The sequence below is a fragment of the Bison bison genome, unplaced genomic scaffold (assembly GCF_000754665.1).
Source record: "Bison bison bison isolate TAMUID 2011002044 unplaced genomic scaffold, Bison_UMD1.0 scf7180017864304, whole genome shotgun sequence".
Taxonomy (NCBI): Eukaryota; Metazoa; Chordata; class Mammalia; order Artiodactyla; family Bovidae; genus Bison; species Bison bison.
This window is the reverse complement of record NW_011494876.1, coordinates 13,163,697-13,171,603: the sequence shown is the minus strand read 5'-3', so window position 1 is coordinate 13,171,603 and position 7,907 is coordinate 13,163,697. Positions and strand designations below refer to the sequence as shown.

The window sequence follows — 7,907 nt, the reverse complement described above, 5'->3', positions numbered from 1 at the left end:
CTGGAGGGAATGAATGAATTAGGTTCTATGCTGGGCTCTGTTGGAGTCTGTGCTGGTTACCTAGGCAAGTTACTTGGCCTCTTGGGACCTTAGTCTCCCATCTATACGATGGGAAGTTAAAGGGGAGTTAGATGAGATGGTTGTATTAAGCTTCTAAGAGCCTTAGGTTTTACATATATATTATATATATATTTACTTGTTTAAGATGGTAAAGAATCTGCCCACAGTGTGGGAGACTCGGGCTTGATCCCTGGGTTGGGAAGATCCCCTGGAGTAGGAAACGGCAACCCACTCGAGCATACTTGCCTGGAGAATTCTGTGGACAGAGAAGCCTGGCAGGCTACAGTCCATGGGGTCACAGAGAGTTGGACATGACTCAGCAACTAACACTTTCATTTTAATTTATTTATTTGGCTGCACTGGGTCTTAGTTGTGGCATGTGGGAACTTTTAGTTGTGGCATATGGGATCTAGTTCCCTGACCAGGGATTGAACCTGGGCCCCCTGCATTGGAAGTGCAGACTCTTAGCCACTGGACCACCAGGGAAGTCCCAGAGCCTTAGGTTTTATGCAGAGGACTTCAGGCCGTGTAAGCTTCCCCTCCCATCCCTAAACACATCCTGTTAATATTAAATCATATAACAAAAATAGTAGTAATCTATTGGGAGCTCACTCTGACCTAAGCCCTGTGCTAGACCTCCTCTGTCTACATTCCCTGAGCCTCTGAGGGGTATTAACAACCCCAATGAGAGATAAGGAAGATGAAACCAGAGAGGGGAGATGACTTGCCCAAGGTCACACTGCAAGAAACCAGCCCCCAGTGGCCAGGAGACTCCTGGTCTCAGACTTAGGCCTCCTGAGCTCAGCCACTGCCTTCTAAAACCATCTATAAGGATAGGCCCTTTTCAGGAGGCTCAGGCTCAGGGGCCTGGGCTGCACCATGGACTGGAACCCCACAGGCACATGGAAGGGAAGAGGGAACCCTGAAGGGCAGTCACCCAAGAATGTGGCCTCTCACATCTGGCATCTGGGCCAGGCAGAGAAAAACAGGTGCCCAGCCCCCCAAATCATGCTGAACTCCATCCCTTCCTCTGGTGGGAATACTGGCCAAAGTCCCGGTTGCCATCTGGGCTCAGCCAGGCCAGACAAAACAGCTGCCCTTGTTCCAGTTTCGTGAGAAACTGTCCTGAATCTGCCCCTCTCAGAACCAACTGGGGGGCAGCAGAGCTGTCTCCCACCACAGCATCCAGCCTTTGTCTAGGGAAGGGGCAGGAATCTTTTCATAGGACATATGGACAGGCAAGGCCTTGGACTGCTGCCTCCGTCTCTTCCAACAACCCTGGCCTTGTGTGGCCTTGGCCAGGGATGCCCCAGAGCCTCAGTTTTCTCATCTGTGGGATGGGCTCAGAATGCTTAGTCTATCTGCTGCTGCTGCTGCTAAGTCGCTTCAGTCATGTCCGACTCTGTGCGACCCCATAGACGGCAGCCCACCAGGCTCCCCCGTCCCTGGGATTCTCCAGGCAAGAACACTGGAGTGGGTTGCCATTTCCTCCTCCAATGCATGAAAGTGAAAAGTGAAAGTGAAGTCGCTCAGTCGTGTCCGACTCTTAGCGACCCCATGGACTGCAGCCTACCAGGCTCCTCCATCCATGGGATTTTCCAGGCAAGAGTACTGGAGTGGGTTAGTCTATCTAGGAGGAGGCAATTAGACAGCAATCAGGGGACTCGCCATGGTGCCTGAGTGAGGCTCCTGGCCAAGGGATAAAGAGAGGAAAGTATCAGGACAGAACGGTAGGACTGTGGGAACCTGTCCACACTCCCAGCAGGTCCTCCTGTGGACCTGAGGAGTGGGGAGAGATGGGACAGGGAAGCCTGTGGCCTCCTCCTTACCCTCACTGGGTCAGTTAACCCTCACGGCCACTGAGAGCTGGAGCTCTTAACATCCTCATCATGTTTCAGAGACGCTGAGCCACCTGCCCAGCTGTAACACAAGCAGAGAAGGCTGAGCTCGGAGGGGAACCCAGAAACCTGTGGCCCAGGTTTAACTACCAGACGCCCCTGCGTCTGAAGCCACCAGATCTTCCTCCTGAAGTTGAAAGTCTAGTTCATCTTCTTTGCAAGGCTCCCAAGCAGGGTCCTCAGATCTCCCTGTGATCCGAGGCCCCCGTTCCAGTGCCCACCTGGGGCAACTTGGTGCACCTGCATACAGCTAGCCTGAGTCTTCATGTCCCCGTCTTCCTGTCTAGAGTGAGGGTGTAAAGGGTCCCACATGGTCTGAACCTGAGGGTTTAAATTATATATCCCAGCCTTTGACCCAAATGTCACCCCCATCCGGAAATTTCAGCCTTCTTTTGGAACTCCTCCTTCTATTGCCACGGGATGACCGCCTGGTGCCCACAGACCCTGAGGGGCTGGCCTGGGAACCGGCTGTGTTTCTAGCCCCAATGGCTCACCATCCTGCTGTCCAAGGCCTGCCTAATAGCCTGGCCACCTGCCTAGCCACTGTGGCCAAGATGGCCTCAGCCTGTGCCTACAGAAGGCTACAGGCAGAGGCAAGGCCAAGGCATGTGAAAGTGGTAGGGTGGGCAAGTAGCCTAAAGGTGAGACTTAGCTCCCTGGGGAAGCTCCTCCTTGCCAACCTGTCTCTTTCCACTGCAGGCTGCTGGACATTGACAAGGATGCATATGTGTGCCTAGGGAGCTCAGAGCCTAGGGAGACAGACGTGAACAGCTCAGCTGTCTGGGTCCAGTGCTGGGCACAGGTCTAGACCCTCTGCAACCAACATTTCAATCCATCCTCAGAGCAGCCTCATGGGCTCCGGATTTTACAAATGAGGAAACTGAGGCTCAGAGATGGCTGACACTTGCTCAAGGTCATACAGCCAGTTAGTGTGGAAGCAGCATGTGAGTTCTTCCTACTGTGGAGCCTCTGTACATGTGGTCAGTGCCCCAGGAAAGACCCTGGACCGTGCCAGTAGTGGGATGGAGGTGAGGGCAGAGCTCATAGGAAGCAGAGGCCCTCCTCAGTTAGAGACAGGAATCTAGAGGAGGACCTCTTGCATGGGGTCTTGTTAGATGGTTAAGAGCTTAATGGAATGGCATTTTAAGAGCAAAGCACAACCTGAGCAGTGGCCTTGAGGAGGAGTGGGGGGGTGGGGGGTCGGGGCAGTGAGTTGGCAGGGCTGTCCTGGCACCTCAGTGCCTCTCAGATTCCTGGAGGAGTCAGAATGGAAGGTGCTGGCTGTGCAGGCACCTTGCTCAGGCTCTGCTGGTCCAACTGGCCTAACCACTTCTCTCCAGGCACTGCTCATTGCCCCTGCTTACAGCCTTGCCAAGCGTTGTTGGCAATCCCTGGGTGAAGCTTGGTCAGGAGCCTGGGATCCCTCATCCTGGTACCAAGGTAAAATGAACAAGGGGTCTTGAGCCCCAGACTGCTCTGCCACCAACACACAGCCACCTTCTCAAGGAAGCCTGCCCTGATTGTGCTTTCCAGTAAGACAATTTTTAAGATGCAATGACAGTGTGGACTGTAGGTCTGTCTGAGGAGATGAAATTATCAGTGCAATAACGACAGATTTCTACTTATCTCTGTAAACTTGTCTTTGTTTTCCTTGACGTGCTCTATTTTTCATCAGAACAGCCAATGTGTGTCATTCATTTCTCTTCTAGGTTTCTGTGACTCTCCGTCCCTGTTTGGCATCCCCCATCCAGCCCTCTGTCCTCCCAGCCAGGGCGCTGGTTCAGGTGCCTTGGACAACACTCTCGCCCAGGCTCTCGGTTACGCCATCCATGAAATGGGCGTGCCCGAGCCTCTGACTCCGGGACCGCGCCAGCAGCTAAGGGCGAGAGGGCGCCGCCGCGGCCCAGAAGGCGGCGCCACTCCAGCCTCCAGGCGCCGGCCCGATCCGGGAATAGAGCCGGGTCTCTTATAGCCGGGCCTGAGTCACGTGACGGGGCGGACACCTCTGCCCGCGGCTGAGAAAGGCCTCCTGGGGGCCCGGCGGGGCGGGGCCCGGTGCGCGGTAGACACATCTGCGGGGGCGTGTGCGCGGCGGCCGCTGCTGCGGGCGAAACTGTTGGGGTGGGGTCGGGGTGTGCCTGGTGGTCGCTCTGCACCTTGTCAGCTTAGGGCCGCTCCTACCCGCGGTCCCTGTTTCCCAACCGCCAAACCGGGCTTGGTGAGCTGCCCGCTGCGGAGGGAGACTGAGGCAGGTGAGCAAGCCAGGGAGCTGATGGAGCCCGCGGCCCTTCACGCCCTGTGGGTGACGGAGCCCCCTACCACCCCCGACTCCTCAAGTGTCAGAGCCTACAGTGAGACCTGGCAGATCTTAGCAGCCGGGAGTACTGCTGTGTGCGGGTGAGAGGTAGGGGTGGTGCTGGAAACTGGGAGTTCCTCTGGGTCTCCTTGCCAGGGAATATCTATTACTTTGTGACTGCCCCTGACAACAACACCCACCCATGCCCCTTTGGTGGGCAGAGGGGTAGAGGAGGCGGAAGAGAAGACCCAGAAGAGCAGGGGTTGTGCGGTGGTCAGAGCAGGACCGGGGTAGCCCAGGGGCTCCTTACCCTGTAAGAACCCTAGGAAAGCTCTGTGCCCTGAACTCCCAGAAAGCACCTTCCCCTTGTCTACTCCAAGTATTTCTGAAGTTCCACCCAAACACTGATGTATTGAGGACAGGAGCTGTGAACCATTAGCTGGCCTCACTAACTCTTTCCCAGTTAACACCAGTATGGATTGAGCTCTGCTCCCAGAGTACCCCACAAGCTTGATCTTGTCCATCTTCTCAGCCACCTACCAGGCCAGTATTACTGTTATCGTGCCCATTCCACAGTTGAGAAAGCTGAGGCACAGTTAAGACATAGGGTGTAAACTTGGCCTCTCCAGGCCCCTAATCTGGCACTTCCTGCCGTTTGGTACTACCCTCAAAGCCTCTGCCCTTACTACCCAGTGTCTGAGGCAGAAATCCAGGCCCACGATCATTTCAGTGACCTGAGGCACTGCTACATGTTGGACTATGTTCCAAGTGCCCTTCTCGCTTGCGCTAGACCCAGCAGGATCCATCCAGGTTCTGCCATCCCTAGGAGTTGCGGAGGAGCACCATCTCTGCTAGCCTGGCCTTTTTAACCCTGAAACATGAGCCCCACTCTCCCTTGGCCAGCCTAGTGCTCTGGGTGTGATGGGGGTGGTGCTGGCAGCCAAAGCCTCAGGGAGAGGGATGGTGATAGAGAAGCAGTAACAGGCTAAATCAAGGACCAACTCTTGGCAGGGCTCAAGTGAGGGACCCCTTCCTGCCGGCTCAGGTGGACAGTCCGCCCCCAGAGATTGAGGGATGTCCAGGTCCTTTCCACGTTGCTTGGTTGAGTCCTGGACTTCCTGTGGAGGGGTCTGCGGGCCTCCAGGGTTCGTGGCCTCTGTGGCGTAGTGGTTGCAGGGGTCAGGCTGCCCCTCCTCTGGTCTGACCCTCCGGGAGCCTTCATGGGGACAGAGTGGATGCTGGGGGTGGGAGTCTGGTGGCTGGCTGCTCAGTGCTGCCTCTGATGGGCCCGTTTCCTTGGCTGCAAACCTGGAGAGGGAAGAAGGGAAAGTACCACTTCTGGGTGGCTGCTGTGGACCCAGCCAAGCTTAGGGATTTATGCCCCATGTCATGACAGGCTATCGAGGACTCTTCCAAGGCTGACAGCCTGTGACTTGGCAAATTGACCTTACCTGTGCCATGGCCAAGGTGAGCTGAGCCTCACCAGGTGTCCACCCTGGCTGAGGCTCCACGCACATCATCTCACACAACACTTAGCCTCCAAAGTAGTGGTTTGTCATCAGCCCATTTCACAGGTGAGAACTTAGGATCAGAGAGGTGTGGTCACCTGCTCAGAGTCATACAGTTAGCATGTGACACAGCCCAGGCTTGCTCCCAAGCCTCAGCAGGTCCTACTAAGGTCAGTACCATTCAGTTGTGGGGGCATAAAAGCAAGATCATCTGGACCGTGCCCTTGCACATCCAGTGTGGCACCAGAGGGCAACTCCAACATGCAGAGCCACTCCAGCCCAGCTTGGCCTGGATTCCCTGTGTCCTAGATCCCAGCGCCTGTCTCTAGATGGGAGCCCACCTGCATCCCGTCTCTGCTTTGACCACAGTGTGACCTGCACAGCCTTAGCCCCTCCACCTTCTCTGAGGACATCTTGCCTTCCCTTGGCATCTCCAGGGGAGAAAGGTTGGCTGAGGCCAGTGTATGCTTGCAGCCCCTGAGTTCCTGAGTCTGCATAATCCTGAGGGCAAGGAAAGTGCTTCCTGATGTCTACTTTATAAATCCTTGTTCCTATAACGCTAACCCTGCTCTAAAGTAGTGGTTCTCAACAAAGGGTGGTTTTGCCCCCTAGGGGTCATTTGACTGTATCTGGAGACATTTTTTTTTATGTTATTTTATTGAAGGATAGTTGATTTACAATGTTGTGTTAATTTCTGCTGTGCAGCGAAGTGACTCAGTTTATATATATATAAAATATATATATACACATGTATGTATGTATATTCTTTTTCATATTCTTTTCCATCATGGTTTATCACAGGACATTGAATATAGGTCCCTGTGCTATATACCTTGTTGTTTATCCATCCTGTATATAATACTTTGCACCTGCTAATCCCAAACTCCCAATCCATCCTTCCCTCATCTCCCTTCCCCCTCAGCAACCACAAATCTGTTCTCTATGTCTGTGAATCTGTTTCTCTTTTGTAGATAGGTTCATTTTTTGCCATATTTTAGATTTCCTTGTGTAAATGGTATCATATGGTATTTATTTTTCTCTTTCTGACTCGCTTCACTTAGTGTGATAATCTCTAGGTCCATCTCCATGTTGCTGCTGTGGTATTATTTCATTTTTTTTTATGGCTGAGTAGTACTCCATATGTGGGTTTCCCTGGTGGCTCAGTGATAAAGAACCTGCCTGCCAGTGCAAGACACGTGGGTTCGATCCCTGGGTCGGGAAGTTTCCCTGGAGAAGGAAATGGTAACCCACTCCAGTATTCTTGCCTGGGAAATCCCATGGACAGAAGAGCTGGGCTGGCTACAGTCCTTGGGGTCGCAAAAGAGTTGGACATGACTTAGCAACTAAGCAGCAATGATATTCCATAAGTACCACATCTTCTTTGTCCCTTCATCTGTTGACTGACAGGTTGTTTCCATGTCTTGGCTATTTTGAATAGTACTGCTCTGAACATAGGGATGCGTGTGTCTTTTCACATTATAGTTTTATCTGGGTATATGCCCAGGAGTGGGATTGCTTGCTCATATAGCAACTTTATTTCATTTTTAGTTTAGCTTTTTTTTTTTTTTTTTTTTGAGGAACCTCCATACTGTTTTCCATAGTGGCTGCACCAATTTACATTTCCACCAACAGTGTAGGAGGGTTCCCTTTTTTGGAGACATTTTTAGTGGGTAGAGGCCAGGGATGCTGCTAAACATCCTCCAGTGCAGAGAACAGCCCCCACAGCAAAGAATGATCTGACCCAAAGGTTAGCATCACTGAGACTGAGAACCCCTGATGTAAAACATGGACTTTGGAGCCTGGCAGACCTTGGTTTGAATCTCACTTTTGCTATTTACTAGCTGTGTCTTCTTGGGCAAGTGGATTTGAGACTCAGTTTACTCATCACCAAAAGTGGCACTAATAGTGGCCTTCACTGTGAAGGGTCTTAAGGTCTGATCAGGTTGCCCAGATCCAGTACCCAGCACAGGACCTGTCACTGGGGCAGCTCTGTCAATGATGGCCATTATTCTTCTTTTCCATTTTCCAAGGTGAACCTCAGGGTGTGGGAGCAAAGGTCTGGTGGCTGGACCTAGTAATCTCCAAGTGGTGGCCCTCATTGCCCTCCTTCCAGTGGTCCCTGGCACCAGCCGGTCCTATTGTTGA

General features: G+C 52.9%; 1 non-coding gene across 1 annotated transcript; it reads right to left on the bottom strand.

The window, feature by feature from the left end:
* Positions 1-473: 473 nt before the first annotated feature.
* TRNAG-UCC lies at positions 474-546 on the bottom strand. The gene has a single exon. It is a non-coding gene; the product is annotated as a tRNA-Gly (tRNA).
* Positions 547-7,907: the final 7,361 nt, after the last annotated feature.